We start from the raw sequence: 27,619 nt of genomic DNA, 5'->3' as shown, positions 1-27,619 counted from the left end.
TTTCATTTTCAATTTATGTGGCAAGAAATGTCCAGTTAGGAAATTACAACGCTATAGCTCTAACTCGAGCAAACGTGAGACCCATTGCATTGCAAATGCTTGTTTTTAATGCACTTCGACCGCTGCTCACACCGCCTGGCACCTCCATCCTGCCCGCAGCTCACAGCAGATCCCTCCTGCCTGCTGAAGAAACCAGATGGATGCAAAATTCTAATACACAAACCTTGTGACGAGCATCCGCAGGTCACGGCGGGGTCAGCCCTCGCAGACAAGATTCATTCTCTCAATTTGTCCCTCAGGGACACTCTTCAAAGCGTCTCAAGTCTCAGGGTCACTGTGTGCACTGCGTCTGCAGTGACGTGCTCTGTTTCTCTGTAACACAAAGACCTTTTCACAACACTGATAATGAGGGGGCAGTTTAAGGTGTGCAGCTGGACCCCAATGTCACCCTAGATGAGAGAGGGAGTCGTAGTCCAGAAACCGCTTTCCATAATAAACCTCTTGCAGTAGAGAACTCCTATAAACATCTCTCCATTATAAACCTGTTACAACAGAAAGACTCCATAAACCCCATCTAGCACATATTCATGCCCCACAAAGTGTAGAGACCCCATAAACACCGAATGATCCCTCTGTTATAAACCACACAGAGTGGAGGCCCATAATCTTGTGTGCATGATAAACCTCTTGCAGCAGATACTCCATATAAACCTCTCTCCGTTATGAACCTGGTTCAATACATAGACCCCATGAACCTCACATATCACATATTAATATCTCATACAGTGCAGACACTTCATAAATCCTCAATGATCTCATTACAAACCTCACAGAACATAGACCAAAGATCCTCTATCCGTTATAAACCTCTTGCAGTAGAAAATCCATATAAACCTCTCTCTGTCATGAACCTGGTACAATATATAGACCCCATGAACCTCACACACCACATATTAATATCTCATACAGTGCAGCCACTCCATAAATCCTCAATGATCTCATTACAAACCTCACATAACAGAGACCCAAGATCCTCTCTCCATTATAAACCTCTTGCAGCAGAAAATCCATATAAACCTCTCTCCGTTATGAACCTGGTTCAATACATAGACCCCATGAACCTCAGATATCACATATTAATTTCTCATACAGTGCCGACACTCCATAAATCCTCAATGATCTCATTACAAACCTCACAGAACAGAGACCCAAGATCCTCTCTCCATTATAAACCTCTTGCTGCAGATAATCCATATAAACCTCTCTCCATCCTAAACCTGTCACAACAGAGACTCCATAAACTCCAGGTGCCGCATATTCAAACCTCCTGAAGTGCAGAGACCCCATAAATACCCATTGATCTTTCCATTAAATACCTCAGAGAATCAACACTCACTATCCTCCCTTCCTTATACACCTCTTCATGCAGACAACCCCTATAAGCCTCTCTCCATTATAAACCTCATGCAACAGGGAATCTCCATAAATCTCTCTCCACCATAAAACTCTTGCAACAAAGAATCCCCATAATCTTCTCTCCATTATAAGCCTGGTGCAGGAGAGAAACCCCACAAACTTCACTTAGCACACATTGGAACCACATAAACACTCAATGATCCCTCTATTATAAACCCCACAGAAAAAAAGACCCACAATCCTGTCTTCATTATAAACCTCTTGCAGCAGAGAATCCCTATATACTTATCTGCATTATAGACATATTGCAACAGCGGCGCCTATAAATGTATTGAAACTCCATCAAGTGCGGAGACCGCATAAATCCTCAGTGATTGCTCCATTATAAACCATACATAATAGGGACCCATGACCCTGTCTGAATTATAAACCTTTTGCAAGAGAGAATCCCTATAAACCTCTCTCCACTGTGAACATGTTCCGTTAGAGGGACACCATAAATTCCTAAGACCTGTCCATTAAAACCACTGACACAAAAGTAACAGAGATCCCAAACTTCTGTCTCCAATATAAATCTCTTGCAGCAGAGTGTCCCTCTAAGCCTCTTTCCATTAAAAACCCGTAAATCTCACAGAATAGAGATTCATGATCCTGTCTCAATTACAAACCTCCTGCAGCAGAGAAACTCTATAAACTCTCCATAGCTTGTGTTAAAAACCCCATACAGCACTTAGACCCTCACAGCATCCCAATGGCCACAACATTATAAATCTCCCGCAAATGGAGACCTTATAAACCTCTTCCCATTATAAACTCCTTGCAGCTAAAAGACCACATAATCCCCACATTGCCCTTATTACCAACCTCATCCAGACCAGAGGCTCCATTAAACCCATTAAAACCTTTTACAGAATAGGGATCCCATAAATCCCTTGCAGCACATACCCCATCATTTTAACACAGCCTTTGTTAAAAACCATACAGTGCAGATATCCCAAAACATCTCAAAGAGCTCTTTATAGTAAATCTACCCAACAAGGGAGACTCCATAAACGTCTCTATGCTATAAACCTCTCGCGGCAACCGACACCAAACCATACAGACCCTCTTCGAAACATGCTCAGAGATCACATAACCACCCAATGGTCTTTCTGTTAGAAAACTCTCAAAGAACATAACACGTGACCTCGAAATTACGTCTCCTTTAGCCCTCTGACGCTCCTTCTAACCAGTCTTACTCTTCTGCCACCATCTCCCCCCACCCGGCATGCCTGCCCCTCCCCTTAGGATAGTATCAATAATGTTGTTCTCTTCTTTCTTCCTTTGTTGTGCGTTTTTTTTTTTTTTAGTAACGTGCTGTGGTAAACATAAAAGAAAGACCACAGCAACCTTTTTTTTAACTAAGCATTTAACTTTTCCACATTAAATTTTGAAGAAAATGTGTTTTGTCATTTTGACCTTTCTCCAAATGAAGTTTCATCCCCCTTATTTGGTGTGACTGACTGACTTTATTTTGGAAATTTGTCAAAGACCCATTGACCAGCAGGAACCAGTGGTCAGTCTGATCTATAAACTGGTGACACCAAATCAGCGGGCTTCGATCAATAGGAACCCCAGATGGATGTTACCCCCAGACACTGAATGCGCTAGGGAAACATAAAAATGGCAGAAATACCCATGCAAATGCTGATAATATAATATAAAATAATAAAGAGGTATTATAATCCTACCACATTCACAATCTCATAACCTTCTTACATCACATAAACCACATGCATCCCAATATCCTCTCCGTTATGAATGTCTCACAAAACTGAGATCCTATGAGTCTCTTGCATTCTTTCACACGAAAGTGACCAGGTAAATTTCACATGTCCTCTCCTTTACAAATATTTTATAAACATAAATAAAGGATAAACTACCTCTGTGTATAGTACAGCAGACCTATGCACCCTAAGAGCATCTCCATTATACACATCTTGCAGCAGAGATACTCATAAGCCTCCATTAATCTCTTCCTTATAAACCTCTTACAGCAGAACCTTAGCCGTAAAACTCTATGAAATTCTAAATCGCTTACAGCAAAATATTAGCCAATAAAATGCAATTACCTAAACCTCTTACAGCATAGTCTTAGCCATAAAGCGCAATTATGTTATAAACCGCTTACAGCAGTCTCAACCATAAAACTCAATGATATTATAACCATTTACAGCAGCCTTAGCCATAAACTCAATGATATTTTAAACCGCTTACAGCAGAGTCTTAGCCATATAACTCAATATTATAAACCACTTACAGCAGTGTCTTAGACATAAATCTCAATTAAATTACAAACGGGCTCACAGCAGTCTTAGCCATAAAACTCAATGATATTATAAAACCGCTTACAGTTGAGTCTTAGCCCTAGAAGTCAAAGATATCATTAATTACTAAAAGCACACAACCGCTTAAAAAATTCCTACATTCTTTTAAATATTAGGTTTTCACATTGTGGTCACCAAATGCATTTAAATTGAATATTCCTAAAATTCCCCAGCACAAAGTTGTCATGATTCTCCGCATTTGCTGATATCTTACACTACTATAGACTGGTATGCATGTAATAATCTCACAATTATAAATCACTTACAGCACAGAACCACATCAACCTTGTGGATTATCCATTATTAATTTCCTGTGCCATTTGAAATAGAAACTTTAACAAGCCTTTCTTTCTTCTTGTGTTATAAACACCTTATACCACGCATAGGTCTTTGCTTGACTGCCACACAGTTTTTGGCACTTATTATATAACAAAATGATATGGCATAATTCTCAGTCCCCGGTGACCTTGCCATTGTAACATCTATAGAAGAAAAAATCCCTACAAAATCTCCTATTAACCCTATTAATCTAATAAATAAAACTATGTTATAGAGCAGAGGCTGATACCCTCCCAAATAATCACCCCGTACATCTTGGAGATCGCATAAACCTCTCCATTGAAAATGTCTTATTGGAGAAGCGCCATAGTTTTCTACATTATAATCTCCACGTAGCACAGAAGCCGTATACATCTCTCTGTTATGTCAAATGCATCATAATCACCCTATACACTAATCACTATAAACCTATTACAGTACCAAAACCAAGAAAACCTTCCACAACCTCTTATTCTAAATCACTCATACCATAAATTCTTCCTAGATCTTTCCATAATAATAAACAATTTAAAGAATAGAAAATAATTGACTTCTTCACAACCATTTAACAGCACTAAGGGCCATATGTACGAACACATTTTCCCATTGACACAGAATGGGAAAAACCCTTTGCTACATCTGGCCCTAAATCCCTATAACTACTCCTTTGACAAAGACAGGCCACTACCCCTCGTTTGGTATCCTACTATTAACTATGGTGAGAGATGTTGAAAGATACCAAGGACATGGAGCAAGTGACAGCCCCAGACTATCCACTCAATAATCAAGCATTGGTAAATGCAATAGGTTTCGGCTATGTGATTATTCATTATTTTGTGTTGTTGTAAGTTTTAGCTTGGTGAACAGGTGTAAAACTGATATGATAAACTAATATTTGAATGTTGGTACCTGAATGCCAAGCACTATGTTACGAGGTGAGAGAAAGGGATAAATAACAAGAAAATTAACAAAAGGACAGCACGAGCGAAGGAGGGACTGAGGAATGAAACAAGAAGATAAGTAAAGATTTAAGAAAAGAGAGAGAAGGTCAGCGACAAAGTAAAAAAATCAAAGAGAAAAGAAATGAGTGAAGTCTGGGTAGTGAAGAAGAAAGAAAGGAAATGTGGAGTTTTGGATTAATTAAATAAAAGGTTTAAGATGTTCTAGTCACAGCACCTACTCTCGGCCGGATAGCTGCAACCAAGAGGACTTAATTGCTAGTGCAACTACAAACAAGTTGCAGTGAAACTGGGCCATGAGATGCGGACCCCTTCAAACTCCACTGAGCAGCACATACCAACACCAAACAGACACACATGCATACACCAACAGAAGCACAATCACTTTCACATGCCCTTGGTGGGAAGACTGCAGGGCCGCTGCCAGTGTAGTTAGTGGTCTGTCTATTCTAGAGAAGGTTGTTGCAGTGACACATATACCTATACTGTGAGTGTCAGTTTCTGGAAGGGGCGGGTGGGGAGTAGAGAAATTGATGATAATGGTCACCAGATGGTGGGTGACGGTATGTAGACATAGGGCTGTACGGGGAAGAATACCAGCGCACACTAAAGTACGCTGGGCTTTACACTGGGCTTGGGCCCTGTTCTTGGCTTTTGATTGTGTCAGGCAGCACTGGAACTACTGATGCTGATTCCATAACAGGGAGCAAACTGAAGAACCTGCTTGGGTGCCACTTCTCCAGAGTCTCCGGATGCCATTCCTGCATGGGCTGACTCAGAGTTAACATTCAATGACGTGTGGTAACCAGGTGCCCGAGCGGGCAAGAAAAAAAAAAAGATTAAATGAATACAGGCAACTGAAGCGCAGGGACCAGGTGTCTGAGCAGGAGTAAAAAACAACACAAAAAAAATAACAAATAAAAAAAAGCTGTACCTATGGTTTATGTCACTGCAGTTCAGAAAAATTCACCAGGATAAAGCTTTTTCTCCTCCGAGTAATACAAGAGTCCGTCACATCGATAAAAGTTGGGAGACTCATGGCACCTATGCTTCCGGGGCTGCTTAGAAGCACGCCACTACAGAGAGCAGACTGGCTGTCGGGTACTTACTTCCAGGTCACAGCTGAAGCTGTCTAGAGCCTTGAGACCCTCACGGGTGAGTTGAACACCCGGCCACCGCTACCACATTCCTGTCGACGAGTACATCACCAAGTTGGTGAACTACCAACCAATGGAACGGGCCAATGTAGCCTGTCCCTAACATCACCCATACATATTGTGTTATTGATTCTTTTTTCAGGTAGACTGTATGGGGGTAATAGACTCCCAGAACTCTCTTTTGTGTGTAATATTTATACGGAATGTACAAAGCCATGCGCTCGGCAGAAAGTAAAAAACAAGCACAGGGCAAGTGCCTGTGCAGGCAACAGCTTAAAAAAAAAAGTCCCACAAAGTGAATGAAAAGGGTACTTGGGCCACAGGAAACTGATAAGAGAAACACAGAGAGGAACAACCGGACACAGTATGCTACAGCCAATAGCAAAGGATGAAAAATAAATGGTAAGCACAGGAACCAATGAAAGGAAGGGTGGAATGTAAGCCCCTTTTAAGATTTATCTTAAATATAATAGATTTTACAAGCAAGCGCTGTGCAGGCGAAACCTAAAAAGACCACTACCCCTCAATTGGTATCCTACTATTAACTAAAGAGAGACAAATCTGATTGCCTCACATTTTAAACCATTTATAGCCAGAGTTTTCACAAATCTCTACATTATAAACCGCATACAGCATATAGACCCTATAACCTTTTCCATAAAGAACTTCTTATTGTTGTGTTCTTCCCAATTTATTAGAGTCAAATCCGCTAGGTCTACTTATCCCTCAAAGGATATGTAACCTCTCACTTCCTCTCCGTCGAGTTCTGATCTTTTGGGCGGGAATGTAGGGGTCAGACACATCTGTCAGAGAACCGCTACCTTTTACGGTAGATGGAACCCGGCCCTGGTACCACAAAATCAATCCTGGAAAGCAATGGTTGGTATTTTACAATTGAATTACTATTTAGTGCATAGTATTAGTCTACGAACTAAGTGAATCAGAGCAAACACAATTATTATAAAAATTCAGCAGATAATATGCAAATCAGAGTGAATGTTAGGTCCCGATCAAATTCCATCATACATCCCTAACCGTCAGTCTAGCTCCGCACACAAAATATCAGTATAGTGTAACCATCATGCTTAAATTGCTTTATTTGTTTACTAACCCTTAATTATGCTAATCCATGTGTAGTTTACTGATAGTTGATGCTGTCATCTGGTAAGCAGCTGAAATTAAGTTCTTTAGAATCTCCCCCAGCAACTGCTCCATGTGTCTCACCACTGCCTCAGATATATTTATCACTAATAAAGACTTTATTCATAATTTTGCTGAAATTTCATGTAATTACACAAAAGAATATTAAGCACATTTTGCACAACCCTCTGTCTTATTGCGCAGACTTTTCATGAACTTCTAGCTCACAAACCGTGTATGGCCCAGATGCCCTTTACGCCTTCATTTATAAACATCCAACAGCACTGAGAGACCTTCCTGTCCACATCCTGACGTTAAAAGCCACCGCCAGCAGATGCCGACGACCCCAACAGGCGCTGGACCTGCTGCGCGTGCCTGGAACCAGAGTCCTCTGGGAACCAATCAAAAATCAATTAGTATTGGCAGCTCCAGGATTAACTAAAATACCGCTTAAAGACCAGGAGATGAATGTCTTATGGTGAGGGATTGGACGGAGCTTCTTGGATGCGGTGGCTCCCGGGTGTCCCCCAGCCCCTCCCCCGCCACTGCCCTCTCAAGTTATTAAACTCAAAAGCTCTCAGTGGCTGACTTCAAATGCACATTATTTTTAAATCACAGGCTGTAGTTAGACATAGAGGGCACTTAGGGCCATATGTACGAAAGCTTTTTCACATAGACACAGAATGGGTAAAATCCTTTGGTACATCTGGCCCTTATTTCCTAAGGATTTTCAAGGGCACTCACGCAATGCAAATGACACAAAAGATAGTGTCAATGTACTAACCTTTTTAAATGCCTGATCATCTTTTAGTAAGTAGGGGCCACAGTGTCCCTAATGCCCATATTTATACTTTTTGTGCGCCGCATTTGCGTCACTTTTTGACACAAAAGCGGTGCAAACTTACAAAATACAATTGCATTTTCAAAGTTAGTGCCACTTTTGCGTCAAAACATGACGCAAATGCGGCGCACAAAAAGTATAAATATGGGCCTTAGTGTTCATTGTCCAAGGTCATGGAAGAACAGGCCCGGAAATTGGAGGGCATTCAGTTAGAGCAAAAGTTGTGCAAGGACTGAATCGTCCACCCCCAAAGCACTTTGAGTCTACCACAAAGTGCTTGTTAGCACTTTAAAACATGGGGCAGCTTTAAGGCACTTTGCTGGTATGCAGTGCATCAGAGATGCCAAGACAATGTGGTGTTGAGACATTTGCAGTGAGGAGAGGGAGTATCGTGCATCATAGGGTGTGCACTTGGAGCTTATCCTCTGTCCTTGGCGGGCCTTAAATACTCAAAGGCCTCAAACAGCCAGAGGGAGTGGTAATACATATATGTGAAAAGAAGGGGCAAAGGACACATGCGCATGAGTTCCTTGGAGCATGCGGTGGGTGGAACTCGCAGAGTTACAGAAAAACTCTGAGACTGGGCTGAATTTCAATAGGCGGAAATATGCAGTTTGCATTGCTCACGCTGCAATTTAGCATCAGTAGTGCATGCAGCACTAAAAATCAGCACGAATGACACCATGCGTTGCGCAACAGCACGCAACCATTTGAGTTGATTTTGCTGCCGCTCAATTCGAAAATCTACTTAAGCTGCAGCAAATCTACTTGAAAGGCAGACCTCTCGGACCGCATCCACCAGCTTTATGTAAAATGGCGATGGAAGGCTTTGTGGCAACCAGAAATCGTTACAAGGGCCGGCAAATTTGACTTGCGCTCACAAGCATGCGTTGTGGAGCCTTGCATTGTTCCTGCGAACATCGTAAGGAGCGAACTGAAGAATAATTCCGCCATCTGCCGATTGGCCAAATTTGTCAGGAATTCTGTGGTAGAGTTAACCAAATTCCACCAGTTCTCTGAGCGAATTATAATTCCTCCTGGGCCTAAACCTGATGAGCACTGTGGATCTATGGCAGAATTTCAAGATATCCAAATCAGAGATTTCTACATATGATGAATCTAAATGGGAATCATTACATAATCATTGCTTAGACTGAATATGTGGCATATGTCCAAACCTCCGAAGCCAAGTGGTGTAACAATTCCCTGCTCTACCCAGCCACCTCTGAGAAGCTAATTGAACCATTGCATAGGCCACAACACTGGTAACTGAAGGTATTCAACAACCTGAAAAGCCTAGCAGCCCGGACACTACCTAGCAGCCCGGACATGGAACATGCTACCTCTCAAGGTCAGGCAGACCGCACCACTGAACAGTTCAGGAAGAACCTCAAAACCTGGCACTTCGACTAAGCAGCACGCCCACTAACAGCGCCTTGAGACCCTACGGGTGACTAGTCCTGCTTTACAAATCCCTGATTGATTGATTGATTGAAAAGCCCAGATACCATCAATCATGAAACAACTTCATTGGCTGTCCAAAGTAGGTGCAGCCACCATCACCACAGACACAACCATCCACGAAACACTACGGGCCTGATTCTCAAAACGTATGTGTGTGTGCAACTTTGTTTTTCATGCCCACGTGTTTTCATGAAAGTAAAACCTTTACGTTCAGTAAAATTTGTTTTGTAAAGGACTAACTACTCAAGATTTTCATCTGTCGAGCAGGATGGGCGATACACGTTTGCGTGTATTCACAAACTCATCTAACACCCCTTTTCCCAGAAGTGAGCCTTGCAACATAGGAAGTTTTAAAGGCATTATCTGGAATACTTTTATGAATTTCAAAAAGTCAGAAATCTGCATCCATCAGACGCCGGAAAATGCATAAGCACGTTTCTCACATTTTTTCAAGAGACAGTCCCTACACATTAAACTCCTATCGTGCGTGAACATTCTTATTCAGAGTCAGTGGTTGAAGTGGGCGGGATCTACTGGGCACCATCAGTGGTTGAAGTGGGCGGGATCTATTGGGCACCATCAGTGGTTGAAGTGGGTGGGATCTACTGGGCACCATCAGTGGTTGAAGTGGGCAGGATCTACCGGGCACCAACAGTAGCTGAAGTGGGCGGGATCTACCGGGCACCATCAGTAGCTGAAGTGGGCTGGATCTACCGGGCACCATCAGTGGTTGGGCAGGATCTACCGGGCACTATCAGTGGTTGAAGTGGGCAGGATCTACCGGGCACCATCAGTAGCTGAAGTGGGCGGGATCTACCGGGCACCATCAGTGGTTGAAGTGGGCGGGATCTACCGGGCACCATCAGTGGTTGAAGTGGGCAGGATCTACTGGGCACCATCAGTAGCTGAAGTGGATGGGATCTACCGGGCACCATCAGTGGTTGAAATGGGCGGGATCTACCGGGCACCATCAGTAGCTGAAGTGGGCAGGATCTACTGGGCACCATCAGTGGTTGAAGTGGGCGGGATCTACTGGGCACCATCAGTAGCTGAAGTGGGCGGGATCTACTGGGCACCATCAGTGGTTGAAGTGGGCGGGATCTACCAGGCACCATCAGTGGTTGAAGTGGGTGGGATCTACCGGGCACCATCAGTGGTTGAAGTGGGCGGGATCTACCGGGCACCATCAGTAGCTGAAGTGGGCGGGATCTACTGGGCACCATCAGTGGTTGAAGTGGGCAGGATCTACCGGGCACCATCAGTGGTTGAAGTGGGCGGGATCTACCAGGCACCATCAGTGGTTGAAGTGGGCAGGATCTATTGGGCACCATCAGTGGTTGAAGTGGGCGGGATCTACCGGGCACCATCAGTGGTTGAAGTGGGCAGGATCTACCGGGCACCATCAGTAGCTGAAGTGGGTGGGATCTACCGGGCACCATCAGTGGTTGAAGTGGGCAGGATCTACCGGACACCATCAGTAGCTGAAGTGGGCGGGATCTACCGGGCACCATCAGTGGTTGAAGTGGGCAGGATCTACCGGGCACCATCAGTAGCTGAAGTGGGCAGGATCTACCGGGCACCATCAGTGGTTGAAGTGGGCGGGATCTACCGGGCACCATCAGTGGTTGAAGTGGGTGGGATCTACCGGGCACCATCAGTGGTTGAAGTGGGCGGGATCTACCGGGCACCATCAGTAGCTGAAGTGGGCGGGATCTACCGGGCACCATCAGTAGCTGAAGTGGGCGGGATCTACTGGGCGCCATCAGTGGTTGAAGTGGGCAGGATCTACTGGGCACCATCAGTAGCTGAAGTGGGCGGGATCTACTGGGCACCATCAGTGGTTGAAGTGGGCGGGATCTACCGAGCACCATCAGTGGTTGAAGTGGGCGGGATCTACTGGGCACCAACGGGATCTACTGGGCACCATCAGTGGTTGAAGTGGGCGGGATCTATTGGGCACCATCAGTAGCTGAAGTGGGCGGGATCTACCGGGCACCATCAGTAGCTGAAGTGGGCGGGATCTACTGGGCACCATCAGTGGTTGAAGTGGGCGGGATCTATTGGGCACCATCAGTGGTTGAAGTGGGCAGGATCTACAGGGCACCATCAGTGGTTGAAGTGGGTGGGATCTACCGGGCACCATCAGTAGCTGAAGTGGGCGGGATCTACTGGGCACCATCAGTTGTTGAAGTGGGCAGGATCTGTTGGGCACAACGTTTCCAATCTTTTTCATATTTAGAAACCCAATTTCCTTACATTTTGTTTTTAAAGCAACTGTTCCTTAGAGATTAATGCAGACTTTGAGACATGCAAATATATGCATTTAGTAAATCAAAAAATCTAAAGGCTGCATGGGAGCCTGTATATTACTTTAATTGGTGAAGTCATTTGAAGCTTCAAGGTGTCAAAAATTATTTTATAAGGGGTAATGTTAGGGTATCCTACAGCCCGACTGCTTATTACTAACCAATATATGTGCTGGAAGTACTTGTTTGAATAAAAGCTGAATTATTTCCACATTTTGTGGCAAAATAACTTATACCTTGTGTAATAGAATTTATAAAATAAAGAGTTGCATATTTATAGTGCTTTCAGTCGCAGGCTGGAACTTCATAGCACTATAAAAACACCTCACTAATTCCCACTGCAGCAAGCAGGAGTTAAGGGACTGGATAAACAGACAGACATCTGCCGTAATCGCATTAACCAACTAAGCTTTCATGACATAACAGACTGAACGTCCCAAAAATGACATTAACTTGCATTTATTTTCATTTTAACATGTATGTTTTATTGTGAATGCATTCACCTGAAAATGAAAGCCCAACAAAATAGTTGCTGGATATTTTGTTAATTTGTACACACACCTCTGGCCCCACCCCTGCCTCGAACATGAGGGCAGTGTCCCTGTTCAACAGACAGGGACATCCAACCCTTGAACCAGAAATACAAGAGAACCTCCCCACCCCTTTGAAAAGGACAACACACCCCATTTTACAAACCGTCTCAGTCTATGGGGCGTGAGCCGCCATGTTGCATCGATGGGCCACTACCTCAGATGGTAGGCCAATCCTTGCTCAACTCTCATCAGGGCAACATGTAAGTCACCTTCCAGTTCGTCCAACAGAGTTCACTGAACATCTGCTGTCAGTTGTGTTTCCGGTTCTCCTACAGCTTCCATTCAGCAGAGCTTAATTTGTAAAACAATATATGCCTGGGCCCATGGTTTTTCTCAAAAGCATGCTCTAGTGCTTTCAACTGAGGGGGTGCTGAATACAAAGGCTGCGTAGTCATGATTCCACCTCGTGTCTCTTTCATTCACCACCAGACCCTCCCCATCTCTTTATCTCATGAGTCCTAAGGCTGCCTGTTCTTGATTCCACCTCATGTCTCTCTTTTCCACCACCTAAACTTCCTGTCTCTTTATCTCATGAAAAATCAAGGCTGCTGGGTCTTGTTTTCATCTCAGGCCTCTTTCTCCCCCCCCCCCAACTTTCTGTCTCTTTATCTCATGAATATCATGGGTGCGTAGTCATGATTTCACCCCGTGCCTCTTTCACCCACCACCAGACCCTCCCCATCTCTTTATCTCATGAATCTTAAGGCTGCCTGGTCTTGTTTCCATCTAAGGCCTCTTTCTTCCTTCACTGACACTTCCTGCCTTTTTATCTCATGAATACCAAGGCTGTCTGGTCTTGATTCCACCTCATGCCTCTTTCTTCCACCCCCTGCACTTCCTGTCTCTTTATCTCAGGAATATCAAGGCTGCGTAGTCATGATTCCACCTCGTGCCTCTTTCACCCACCACCAGACCCTCCCCATGTTTTTATCTCATGAATCCTAAGTCTGCCTGGTCTTGATTCCACCTCATTCCTCTTTCTTCCTCCACCTACACTTCCTGTCTTTTTATCTCATGAATATCAAGGCTGCGTAGTCGTTATTCCACCTCATGGCTCTTTCTTCCACCCCCTACATTTCCTGTCTCTTTATCTCATGAATATCAAAGCTGTCTAGTCTTGTTTCCACCTCATGCTTTTTCTTTCACCACCTACACTTCCCTGAGGCTGCAAACAACTCGTGTCTCGTTTACCCACAACCAGACCCTCCCCTTTATCTCACTCTTGTAGGTTCTCTTTCATCCCTCTTTTCTCACTTTATCTCCTTTTTCACTTCCTCCTTCTTCCCCCCATGTTGTGTATTTTTCTCTCTTGCTCTAGGTTAAAGCTTCATGAGGAAATATAAGTGCCAGTCCCCAAAAACCAGTGCCAGTGGTCCCCGTGCAACCACCGGCTCAAATTAAGCACATCATTCACTCCAGTCGATACTGCCGTCTCTCCGCCTGTTACATCATGTGCGGTCGTAAACCTCCCCTACTCATTCCTCTTTCTTCTGTCACTAGCTCCGACCTCCTTTTTACATTCACCCTTTTCAACCTCTCCTCCCGCCTCCCTCGCGGTTTTCTCTTTTGCTCAATTTCTCATGTTCCACTTTCTTCTTTTCTGTCTCCTCCTGCCTTTTCTCTCCGTCCACTTCCCTTTCTCTTTCCGAGTCACATCAAATCATGGTCTTCCATTTCTCCCTCCCCTCCTCACTCACCTTCCCTCCTCTCTCCTCCACTGCACTCCTTCCTTCTCCCTTTCTCATTCCTGTCTCCTCTCATCCCCCTCCATCCACCCTTCCTCTGCCTCTTCATTTGTTCACCCTTGTCTTCCTCCCTTCCTGCCCCCCCCCCCCACATCCTGTCCTCCTCACCTTTTTTCCTTTTCTCATCCCTCCCCATCTGCCCTCCTGGTTTTGTCCCTCCCACCTCCCACCCTGCTCTCCTCCCTTCCTTGAGGCAGACCTCATCCTCTCCCTTGTGGGGCGAGGTGTTTCCACCCTCCCCTCTTCGATGACACACATTAGCAAACAACACAACTACAGGGCTGGCAGGAGAGGCTGCCCAGCTGCTGGTGGGCGTTGGGGCGAGGGGTGACACCGGCTCCTTTACAGAATGAAGCACTGATATCTGATGAGTAAGAAGGGGGCAGGGCATCCCTGCACCGACGGAAATTCACAAGCTGGACAACTTGTGTGTACAAACTGCACCCCAGCTTGTAGATAACTGGAAGAGTAGAAATGGGAAAACCCACCCCAGAGAAATGCAAATTCAGGGGTGCATGCTGGGAAATGGTAGGCGAGTTCAGGCGTAGTGGGGGAGTTGTTGGATACACCCCCCTTTCCATCAGCAGTGCCTCAGTGTCATACAACAAGGGTGTTCACAGTAGGGCCGGGTCATTGTATGTCTGTGTCCTTTCTGTGAATGCCCTGCAAATCTGCCAAGGGTCCGGACACCCTGGCCCTGAGCTGGATATGTGTTAGAAGGGCTCATTCCGTGTTCCTAGTTGTTCCTGGGAGGTAAATTCGCTTTCAGCAACCAGAGTCGATAGCTGGGGTTTCTGCAGATCTTGTGACCTAATGAGGCCAGTAACTTTCCTTACCAGACCCATCAAAATCACAGAAGCACACACAAGGAGGCCCAGTGAAAGAACCATTTGGGTAACATTGGTTAAAACAGTGAATTTCATAGATACGAACCAGGCTTTAAATAATAAAGACATACTAGACCAGGAAAAGTAACCCTCGGTGTAAATAGAAACTCTAATAATAATCATTATTCAGGGAATTTACATTGTTTTCTAGCAGGTGCCATGAAGAAGGCTACTTCAAATCGGCACACCTGTACGAAACGTGTTGACAACTATTGCACAAGAGTCATCTCAAAGGCTACTTTGTGTAAAGTGTTTCTGTTTCTTTGGTTGCAAAGTTCATTTAGACAAGATATGGTATTTGCAGATCGAATCAACAACCACTGACCAAGCACTTCATGTACTCAGCTTATCAAATGGAGGTGTTACAAAGATTATGACTGGGGGAATGTGAGGGGTACAGGAATGTAAAACATTGCTCAGCGAGCAGTAAACACATTCTTACAAAGAACGGCTCCCTTGGCAGCTCGCAACATCATCTGACATTGTGGTGAGAATGACCAGTTTTAGACTTTGTTGTCAATGTTCCTAGAAGAGAAGGCTCTACAGACTCCAATGGTCCATGTGAGGGTTTTACAGAGGAGGTTACAAGAGGCCAATTGTCTGGTCCTTGAGGCTTCACTCCACGTGTGGCACAATAATCTGTGCCTAGTGAGTTGAGAGGCGATTTAATGTGTCAAGGTGCCCCTGCAAAAGTGTTGCCCATGGGCAAATGTAACATAGTTCCATTGTGAAACGAAAGCCTATCTGCTTAGTAACAACAAACATTGGCAAAGCACATAGGTCTGTGTTTGAAGTGCTAATGCAGGCAGAGTTAGCACAGCCGGACACAGTGGATGGGGCCAGCAGGAAGGGACACAGAGAACGATAGTTGTAAAGTAGTCCTTCATGCAGTTCAAAGCAAGCATGTGTGTGGTAGAAAGGATACACCCACACAGCCAATAGGTGATAGATAACTACTCTACTGGGCTGTGCCAAGCAGTGATTGACAAAGTCTTGAACCAATGGCAGAAACAGGCTTCTCAAAGAAATGCAAGGGTTGAAAGAGTTGGACTCAGAAGACCTCTCTATATACCTTGTCAGTAATAGGTCTGTTTGGTAGCTGTGCTGTCAAAGCCCAAACCTAAAAATGCAAGGCCCTGTAGGGGCTGTGGGAAGTTGCAAAGAGTTTTGCTGGAACAAACAAAACCTTCCTGAGAGTGGAGGAAGAAGTCTATTGGAAGGCCAAGGAGAAGGCTGCTAAACTAATACAGTATTTTTAGAACTAGAGAATTGATCAGGGTATTGGTCAAGTGGGTTGAGATTTGGGAAGACATCTAAGATAACGTGAGGAGGAACTCGGCAGAGGTGCCCGGTGAGATGGAAGCCGGCAGCGGTACCTGGTGAGGTGTTGAAGGAAGATGCATGAAGCTGTCACTATGGGGCTGAGGGTTCTCAGCTGAAAGGAAGAAAACTAAGAGGTCTAGAAAGCCAGACATGCAAAAAAATAGATGGGAATGGATAAGGTAAATATATAATCTCAGGATGGGAAAAGTGAGACAAAACAGGCCGTTATTACAACATTAGAGAACATGAGAAGGCCAAACCCATATGCGCTCATGATGCTTCAAAGACGATGCCTTGGGGAACCGACACACACAATGGTGTGGAAGTGAGATGGACCAGCCCTAGGACAGGGATCAAACTGAGATGCCGGAGGTGAATCAGGACATGGCTTTGTGTGATGTTCTGAGAGCAAAGTGATGCTGATGGATGCAAACCAAGAAAGGGCTCTGCCACCCCGTCCTCGTCCACCCTCCTCCCCCCAGCATCCCTTGTCCTGTGCAGCCCCATTGAAGAGATGAACACAGCAGGTGGCTGGGGGGTTGCAAGCCTCACACATTGAAACAGCTGCATTTCAGGGTAGTCCCAGCAGCTGGTTGCCGACTCCATGACCTTCCTATTGGCTCAACTTATTTGGGGCAGAGACTGAGCAGGAGGTCATGTGATCTTCCGCCTCAACCCTTGGCTGAGCCTCGTTTCAGCCCCCGTGCACCCTGGATCTCTGCGCTGTGCAAACCCACAAAACGTTCACTGTGGGCCAGGAGCAAGCATTTGAGAAGCTGCAAAGATGGCTCCGCGTGGCGGAGAGGAATTCGCCCTCTTTGCGCGGCAATACTGGGGAATGATGGAGAGAGATACTGCGTCACAGCATGCACGCAGTCTATTGGCCACCGCGTCCTCGTGCAGCCCCCATGAGCCCAATCACCGCATCGGGGACCACACCTCCCACCCTAGTGCATAGCTCAGGCGCAGCTGGAAGCAGGCATAGTGGAGGTGGCTCACTACTGATGTGTAATCTTGGCCCTTTAAGTCAGTGTTGTCCAACCTTTTTATCGCTGCAGACCGGTAAATGTTTGATAATTTTTCCGTGGCCCGCTTGTCCCATTGTGTGACAAGCGGGCCACGGAAAAATTATCAAACATTTACCGCCCGCCACAGTGGGGCGGCCCGGTGCCGATTGATCCACGGACCGGCACCGGTCCGCGGCCCGGGGGTTGGGGAACACTGCTTTAAGTAACCAAGAAAGAAGGGGAGCTCGGCTTATAATAGGGGGAGCTAAGGAGTTTAGGGGCACAGAAGAAAGGAGAAAAAACAGCAAAGAGTAGAATTGGGAGGCCGCCTGGACAGGAAGTGGATGAAATTTAGGAGTTATAGGAAATTCAAACTTTTTAGGATAACTAGGTAAATTAGGGGTTGTACCGTGAGCTCTGGTGATGTCCAAATAACACAGCCTTTTCCACAAACAGTAAGAGCGTCAGGGGTCCTCCTTCCCAAAGGTCCACTTCGTGGCAGAGTCAGTGCTGAGAATCAAAACCGATGACGTTAGCTTTCTGTAGTGAAATAACACTCCTAGATAAAAAGCGCTGAGATACAAGACTTTAGGAGCTAAACATGACAGATGTGCCCAGAATGAGTACTTCAAAGGCCGGTTCTTAGGAATCATATAGGTTCTTATTCCCCATGTACCGGAACTTCAGAAATCAAGTCCAAAGTTAGAAATGTTTTGAAAAACACCCGTTCTGTATGTGCTCTACTGACCCCCCAAATACTGGTAGTGTATCCGGGTCTTTTTGTCCCATCCAGACTTTAACCTTTGACACCATCTAAAACTTCTAAGACCTATGGATTTGATTTTCCTCACCCTCTTACTTTTAGCATAAGTTTGGTGTTTTGGTATGCTTGGAGTTTCCTTTAGTTTTGCGACTTAATAATGTGTTCTATATAGTGTTTAACTCAGCATCTATGCCACTTCTAGCCGCTGAAAATATGTGTTCGCATTACCCTATTTAATGATACTAGCTTTACTGGCCTTGGAAGGATGAACGACTGGGTCAACGTCGCTAGCAGTAACCATTAACTCACTGAGAAACCTTTAAGTGTCTCCCAGTTACACAAGAGTTGTCTCTCAGCACTACGGAGGACTGTCTCTCAGGACATGATATCCCTCAGCTACAGAGCAGACTGCCCCTTAGAAACACCGAGCAAACGCTGTACAGACCTTGTACAGAGTTGGTACCTTTCGGGTAGGTTGGCACTATAAATACCACATGCACGCACAAACATACCACAGACATCCGTGCAGTATCCCTACCTTAGTGCAGTCCGGTCATCAGCAGGTTAATTTTAACACTCGGGTGAACTTTCTCTCACACCGAGGCCAGCTGAAATGCATTAATATTGCTCATTTATACCACGAGTTTGACTGATTAAGCCACCTGCTGCCAGGTCGGTTTACAGCCTCGACCTTTCCCACCTGAAGGGCAGCCGGGCCCACCCTGAGATGAAAGGAGGGCGAGATGAGCTCAGAAGTGACATCACTCGCCCCCTCCCTGCCCTGGTCTGACATTCCAAGAGGGCGGCTGACACCGACACAGGCCTTTGAACCCTGCTAACGAGTGTCCAGGATAAATGGGCCGGGGCGACCCCAGGTGTCAGGGTGAAAGGGGAGAAGGGGTGTTCATGGATGGGTAGCAGGGGCTCGGAGGCCGCCCCGGGCGATACCATCTATCTAGGGTGAAAGAAACTTTAGGATGCATGGTGTGAGTCAAACCCGAGAGCGTTAGGAATGGAGCTGCGGTGAGCCCACGCTGTAGCCGTCGGACCCTTTATACCGAGGGCGACCCTTTGTATACCTCGGACAATGACGAGCCTCTCAAGTTAGCAGGAAAGACTAGATGAAGCAGCCGAGTAACACCTGGGATTCATGCAGCATCCCCAGTATCGTGATTCAGCAAGTTATGTCGTGTATTGTCACTAGCGGCAGGTGCATTAATGGTAGCAGTGTAATTCAAGAATTACACGCACTTGCAGCGACGTGCTGTATTACAAAGATACAAAAATAAAGAGCTCATACAGCCGGACTTCTGACACCTGTGCCGTCCAATCACCACACGCGTTACATACTACCAGTGGCAGGGGCTGAGCACAGAGGCACAAAGCAGAGAGGGGCAGAGAAGCAGCAGGGCAGTGCCACGAAGACCCAGGGGACGCTGCGCACCAGGCTGCAGCAAACACAACACGTCTGACCGGTGCAACAACACCCTACGGCTGCACCACATTATCACTGTGGATGTACATCAGGGCATTGGAGTAGGGGCACATCAGGGCATCACTGTGGGGGCACATCAGGGCATAAGTGGGGGTGCACACCAGGGCATCACTAAGGGTGAACATCAAGGCATCAGTGTGGGGACATTTTGGGTATCGCTGTGGGTGCACACCAGGGCATTGGAAAGAGTGCCCATCAGGGCATCACCAAGGGTGAACATCGGGCATCTCTGCGGGGGCACAGCAGGACATCAGCAAGGGTGCACATCAGGGCATCAATGTCAGTGTGCATCAGGGCATCACCTAGGGTGTACATCAGGGAATCACGGTGGATACACATTAGGGCACCACTGTGGGAGCACACCGGAGCATCACTGTCATTGCACCCCAGGGCATCACCAAAGGTGTACATCCGAGCATCACTGAGGGCCACATTGGGTATCGCTGTGGGTGCACACCAGGGCATTGGAAAGAGTGCCCATCAGGGCATCACCAAGGGTGAACATCGGGGCATCACTGCGGGGGCACATCAGGGCTTCACTGTGGGGGCACACCAGGACATCAGCAAGGGTGCACATCAGGGCATCAATGTCAGTGTGCATCAGGGCATCTCCTAGAGGGTACACCAGGGAATCACTGTGGATACACATTGGGCATCACTGTGGGGGCACACCAGAGCATCACTGTCATTGCACCCCAGGGCATCACCAAGGGTGTACATCGGAGCATCACTGAGGGCCACATTGGGTATCGCTGTGGGTGCACCCCAGGACCTCATTATGTCCCAGGGCATTACAGTAAGTGCGCGTCTAGGTATCACCGTTGCTGAAACTCAGAACATCACTTTCAACGCATCTCAGGCCATCACCGTGAGGACATCTCAGGGTATCAATGTGGCTGCCCCTCAGAACATCATTGTCAGTGCACACCAGGACATCACTCTGGGTGCACCTCCGGGCATCGCTGTAGGTACACCTCTGGGCATTACTGTGGGTGCATTTCAAGGAATCACCATGGAGGTCCTGAGAGTATCACTGTGTGGGCACCTCTCGGGTTGTTAATTTGGGAGAATCTCAGGGCAACAGCATGGATGCCCACCACAAAATCACTCAGGTGCACCTCAGGGTAACAGTATGGGTGCACCTCAGGATATTCCTGGGAGTGCACATCTGGGCAAAAGCTGGTGTGTACCTGAGGGTATCGTTGTTGGGGAACCACGTGGCATTACTGTGGCGGTCCCTTAGAGTATGACTCCTTCAATGCATCAGCTGGCCTTCTTACAGCAGATTCTCAGGGTGTCCATTAAGTGTTCACTTGGGGACCCTAGGATTCCACTTCAGAGCCTGTCCACAGCTGGACGCAATGATCTGTCTAATATTACAAGCTCTGTAGTAGCACTTCATAGCCTCTCTATGCCTCACCAGCCTTTCTATGGTGCCTAACCATGGCCTGTTTTTGGTGGTACCTCATCAGCCTCTCTATGGTGCCAAGCCTTGGCCTCTCTATGGCTGTACCTTACTAGCCTCTCTATGGTGCCTAGCCTTGGCCTCTCTATGGTTGTACCTCACCAGCTTCTCTATGGTGCCTACCTCGGCCTCTCTATGGTTGTACCTCACCAGCCTTTATATGGTGCCTAACCGTAGCCGCTTAGTGGTGGTATCTCATCAGCCTTTCTATGGTGCCTAGCCTTGGCTTCTCTCTATGGTTGTACTTCACCAACCTCTCTATGGTGCCTAACCTTGGACTCTCTATGGTTGCACCTCACCAGCCTCTCTATGGTGCCAAACCTTGGCCTCTCTATGGTTGTACCTCACCAGCCTCTCTATGGTGCCTAGACTTGGCCTCTCTATGGTGGTACCTCATCATCCTCTCTATGGTATGTAGCCTTGGCCTCTCTATGGTTGCACCTCACCAGCCTCTCTATGGTGCCTAACTTCGGTCTCTCTATGGTGGTACCTCACCAACCTCTCTATGGTGCCAAACCTTGGCCTCTCTATGGTTGTACCTCACCAGCCTCTCTATGGTGCCTAGCCTTGGCCTCTCTATGGTTGTACCTCACCAGCTTCTCTATGGTGCCTACCTCGGCCTCTCTATGGTTGTACCTCACCAGCCTTTGTATGGTGCCCAACCGTGGCCGCTCTTTGGTTGTACCTCACCAGCTTCTCTATGGTGCCTACCTCGGCCTCTCTATGGTTGTACCTCACCAGCCTTTGTATGGTGCCTAACCGTGGCCGCTCTTTGGTTGTACCTCACCAGCCTTTCTATGGTGCCTAACCTTGGCCTCTATATGGTGGTACCTCACCAGCCTCTGTATGGTGCCTAACCAGGGTCTATCTATGGTTGTACCTCACCAGCCTCCCTATGGTGCCTAACCTTGGCCTCTCTATGGTGGGACCTAACCAGCCTCTCGAGGGTGCCTAACCTTAGCCTCTCTACTCACCAGCCTCTGTATGGTGCCTAACCGTGGCCTCTCTATGATGGTACCTCACCAGCCTCTCTATGGTGCTTAACTGTGGCCTCTTTATAGTGGTACCTCACCAGCCTCTCTATGGTGCCTAACCTTGGCCTCTCTATGTTGGTACCTAACCAGCCTCTCTAGGGGGACTAACCTTGGCCTCTCTATGATGGTACCTCACCAGCCTCTCTATGGTGCTTAACCGTGGCCTCTTTATGGTGGTACCTCACCAGCCTCTCTATGGTGCCTAACCTTGGCCTCTCTATGGTGGTACCTAACCAGCCTCTCTAGGGGGACTAACCTTGGCCTCTCTATAGTTGTACCTCACCAGCCTCTCTAGGGTGCCTAACCTTGGCCTCTCTACTCGCCAGCCTCTGTATGGTGCCTAACCATGGCCTCTCTATGATGGTACCTCACCAGCCTCTGTATGGCGCCTCACCTTGGCCTCTCTATGGTGGTACCTCATCAGCCTCTCTATGGTGTGTAGCCTTGGCCTCTCTATGGTTGCACCTCACCAGCCTCTCTATGGTGCCTAACTTTGGTCTCTCTATGGTGGTACCTCACCAGCCTCTTTATGGTGCCTAACCTTGGCCTTTCTATGGTGGTACCTCATCAGCCTCTCTATGGTGTGTAGCCTTTGCCTCTCTATGGTTGCACCTCACCAGCCTCTCTATGGTGCCTAACCATGGCCTCTCTATGATGGTACCTCACCAGCCTCTGTATGGTGCCTCACCTTGGCCTCTCTATGGTGGTACCTCATCAGCCTCTCTATGGTGTATAGCCCTGGCCTCTCTACGGTTGCACCTCACCAGCCTCTCTGTGGTGCCTAACCTTGGCCTCTCTATGGTGATACCTTACCAGCCTCTCTATGGTGCCTAACCTTGGCCTCTCTACTCACCAGCCTCTGTAAGGTACCTAACCTTGGCCTCTCTATGATGGTAGCTCACAAGCCTCTGTATGGTGCCTAACCTTGGCCTTTCTATGGTGGTACCTCACCAGCCTCTCTACGGTGCCTAGCCTTGGCCTCTCTATGGTGGTACCTCATCAGCCTCTCTATAGTGTGTAGCCTTGGCCTCTCTATGGTTGCACCTCACCAGCATCTCTATGGTGCCTAACTTCGGTCTCTCTATGGTGGTACCTCACCAGCCTTCGTAGGGTGCCTAACCGTGGCCTCTCTATGCTGGTACCTCACCACCCTCTGTATGATGCCTCACCAGGGCCTCTCTATGGTTGTACCTCACCAGCCTTTCCAGGGTGCTTAACCTTGGCCTCTTTATAACTGTGCAGCACCAGCCTCTCTATGGTGCCTAGTCTTGGCCTCTCTATGGTTGTACCTCACCAGCCTCTCTTTAGTGCCTAACTGTGGTTTCTCTATGGTGGCACCTCACCAGCCTCTCTATTGTGCCTAACCTTGGCCTCTCTATGGTGGTACCTCACAAGCCTCTCTAGGGTGCCTAACCTTGGCCTCTCTATGGTTGTACCTCACCAACCTCTCTATGGTGCCTAACCTTGGCCTCTCTATGGTTGTACCTCACCAGCCTCTCAAGGGTCCCCAACCGTGGCCTCTCTATGGTTGTACCTCACCAGCCTCCCTAGCGTGCCTAACCTTGGACTCTCTATGGTGGTACCTCACCAGCCTCTCTATGGTTGCACCTCACCAGCCTCTCAAGGGTGCCCAACCTTGGCCTCTCTATAGTTGTACCTCACCAACCTCTCTATGGTGCCTAACCTTGGCCTCTCTATGGTTGCACCTCACCAGGCTCTCCAGGGTGCCCAACCTTGGCCTCACTATAGTTGTATCTCACCAGCCTCCCTAGGGTGCCTAACCGTGGCCTCTCTATGCTGGTACCTGACCACCTTCTATATGGCGCCTAACCTTGGCCTCTCTATGGTGGTACCTCACCAGCCTTTCCAGGGTGCCTAACGTTGGCCTCTTTATAACTGTGCAGCACCAGCATCTCTATGGTGCCTAGTGTTGGCCTCTCTATGGTTGTACCTCACCAGCCTCTCTTTAGTGCCTAACTGTGGTTTCTCTATGGTGGCACCTCACCAGCCTCTCTATGGTGCCTAACCTTGGCCTCTCTATGGTGGTACCTCACCAGCCTCTCTAGGGTGCCTAACCTTGGCCTCTCTATGGTTGTACCTCACCAACCTCTCTATAGTGCTTAACCTTGGCCTCTCTATGGTTGCACCTCACCAGCCTCCCTAGGGTGCCTAACCGTGGCCTCTCTATGCTGGTACCTCACCACCTTCTATATGGTGCCTAACCGTGGCCTCTCTATGGTTGTACCTCACCAGCCTTTCCAGGGTGCCTGACCTTGGCCTCTTTATAACTGTGCAGCGCCAGCCTCTCTATGTTGCCTAACTGTGGCCTCTCTATGGTGGCACCTCACCAGCCTCTTTATGGTGCCTAACCTTGGTCTCTCTATGGTTGTACCTCACCAGCCTCCCTAGGGTGCCTAACGTTGGCCTCTTTATAATTGCGCCTCAGTAGCCTCTCTATGGTGCCTAGCCTTGGTCCCTCAATGGCTGCGCCATACAAGCCTCTCTATGGTGCCTAGCCTTAGCCTCCCTGTGGTTGTACCGCACCATCCTCTCTATGGTGCCATCTCCATGAATGTCCCTCAGTAGACTCTCTATGGTGCCTAACCTTGGCCTCTCTTTGGCTGCGTCTCAGTAGCCTCTCTATGGCACCAGCTTCTGTCCTCTGGCTGCATTGAAGTACCCGTGGATAGGTGTCTACTAAGTACCGAGGCTGGAGCAAGGCACAATGTATTTGGCGCCTACGTCAGCACCTACGTCAGCAGCGTGTTATTCTAAGGTTGGGGGGGGCTCTACTGGGTTTGACTCCATTGCAGATTCTGGACTAAGCTGCGTATCACTGAACTGCTCTGAAATAAAAAGGGATATTTGGACATTGTAAACAAGGAATTGGACAATTAGGACATGAAATTCGTTTTACTATGCTTTTATGAACATTATAAACCCTGGTGTACAGCATTGGGGATTAATATGTACACTGACTTTATCAACTACGGCTGAGCACAGCAACACCAGGGCCTGATTTACATACTCTATTAAAAATTATGCCTTAGCGAAATTTCATTTACGCCCAAGTAATGTCACGTAATTTCGCGCTATATTTGTTATGCAAAAATCTTGAAATTACTGTCTTATGCCATGTCAAGTAATGATTATGCACAGTTCTTGGTGGAAATTTGGCGTCAGTGCATGGGAACAAGGCGAATGACCAGAACACGAGCTGATCCAGTTTGCGCTGCTTGTGTTTTTTTTGCACCTTTTTTGTGCCAAATTTGTCCCCGAATTCAAAATAGTTGTGAGAACACCATTTGCACTGAAATAACGCACAAAACGCTGGTTTGAGATTTCATGCATAATTATGTGTTTATGTTTCAATATAAAGACGTCTTGCCCGGAGATGCATGGCAAACTTACTCGGACCTCTTTTCTGCGGTGTTGTTGTCCCGTGGGGGCCCCCTGAAGGGAGTCTATTGGGTGTTCCGAGTATTTCTGTGCAAAGTCTGCAAATATGTTACATGTTTCAAAAATGCTGATGTCTTTTCATTTTGAAACCTGGAAGGGCGCAGAGGAAGGAAGTGCTTAAAAAATGATTACTCCTAATCGTGTCAAGCAAGCCTGCGTTACCCCCGAATCCTCTCCTTGGCCAGCTCCCCAAAAACATGAATGCGCAGGCTTTCCAAACTGAATTGCTAATGGGCCAGCCCTTGGCTCGATGCACGTCATTTTGGATCAGAGGCAAGCCGGGCATCAGTGTCAACTGGAAGCCTTGGAGACAAAGTGCAGAAATAACAATTTTCTGATTAACGCCGAAAATACAAGAATAGTATTTTTTGGCAAGAAAAGAAAGATCTCAGATACCCGCACTTAATTAGAAACCTAATGAGCTGCCAGTGGGCCTTGTTCCTGAATACACTGATCTGGGCTCCCTGACTGGGTATGTTACAGGAGTACTCACTGGATTTAGGCGGGACTGGAGGGGGTACTAAAGCTTACCTTACTCTGCAACAGGAAAGGGGGGCGCTCCCTAGGAAAGCCATACTTGGGTAGTGTTTATATGTGACCCTTAGGGTGCGATTACCCCAGAAGGGTTTGGTGGTAGTGGTCAACTCATCAACTTCCAACTGCGTAACTACACTTTACTCCAAGGTATTGTTCTGTGAAATTGACTCGATGTACTTACTCATCGTAAACCTTTATACGATTTTTGTGAGAAAAAAAAACTTTTAAAAAAAGAGGATGGTATGCAGCGTAACGGGGGTGACTGGGACTTATACCCGGACGACAAGTAGTTGTTAATTTGTCACCACTAGTATGATCACTGTTGGGGCTAGGTAAGCAGTATTAGAGTCTCCACTAGCAGTTCCGCTGGTAGGGCAGGGAAGCAGTATTAGTGGCACCACTACTAGTACTACCTCTAGGGCCGGGTAAGCAGTATTAGTGGCACCACCAGTACTACCACCTGTAGGGCCGGGCAAGCAGTATTAGTGGCACCACCGGTAGTATCACCTGTAGGGCCGGGCAAGCAGTATTAGTGGCACCACTAGTAGTACCACCTGTAGGGCTGGGTAAGCAGTATTAGTGGTACCACTAGTAGTAATACTGGTAGGGCCGGGCAAGCAGTACTAGTGGCACTACTAGTAGTACCGCTGATAGGCGCTGGGTAAGCAGTATTAGTGGCACCACTAGTAGTACCACCTGTAGGGCCGGGTAAGCAGTATTAGTGGCACCACTAGTAGTACCACTAGGAGGGCCAGGCAAGCAGTATTAGTGGCACCACTAGCAGTACTGCTGGTAGGGCCAGGCAAGCTGTATTAGTGGGCCCACCAGCAGCATCACCAGTAGGGCTGGGTAGGCAGTATTAGTGGCCCCACTAGTAGTAATACTGGTAGGGCCGGGCAAGCTGTATTAGTGGCACCACTAGTAGTACCACCTGTAGGGCTGGGTAAGCAGTATTAGCGGCACTGCTAGTAGCACTACTGGTAGGGCTGGGTAAGCAGTATTAGTGGCATCACTAGTATTACTACTAGTTGGGCTGGGTACATAGTATTAGTGGCACCACCAGTAGTATCACTGGTAGGGCTGGATAGGCAGTATTAGTGTCTCCACTAGTAGTACCACTGGTAGGTCTGGGTAAGCAGTATTAGTGGCATCACTAGTATTACTGCTAGAAGGGCTGGGTAAGTAGTATTAGTGGCACCACCAGTAGTATCACTGGTAGGTCTGGGTAAGCGGTATTAGTGGCACAGTTAATAGTACCACTGGTAGGGCTGGGTAACCAGTGTTAGTGTCTCCATTAGTGGTACCACAAGTAGGGCTGGGTAAGCAGTATTAGTGGCACCACTA

The sequence above is a fragment of the Pleurodeles waltl genome, chromosome 12, assembly GCF_031143425.1.
Source record: "Pleurodeles waltl isolate 20211129_DDA chromosome 12, aPleWal1.hap1.20221129, whole genome shotgun sequence".
NCBI classification, from domain to species: Eukaryota; Metazoa; Chordata; class Amphibia; order Caudata; family Salamandridae; genus Pleurodeles; species Pleurodeles waltl.
Note: the sequence above shows the minus strand (reverse complement) of the source record.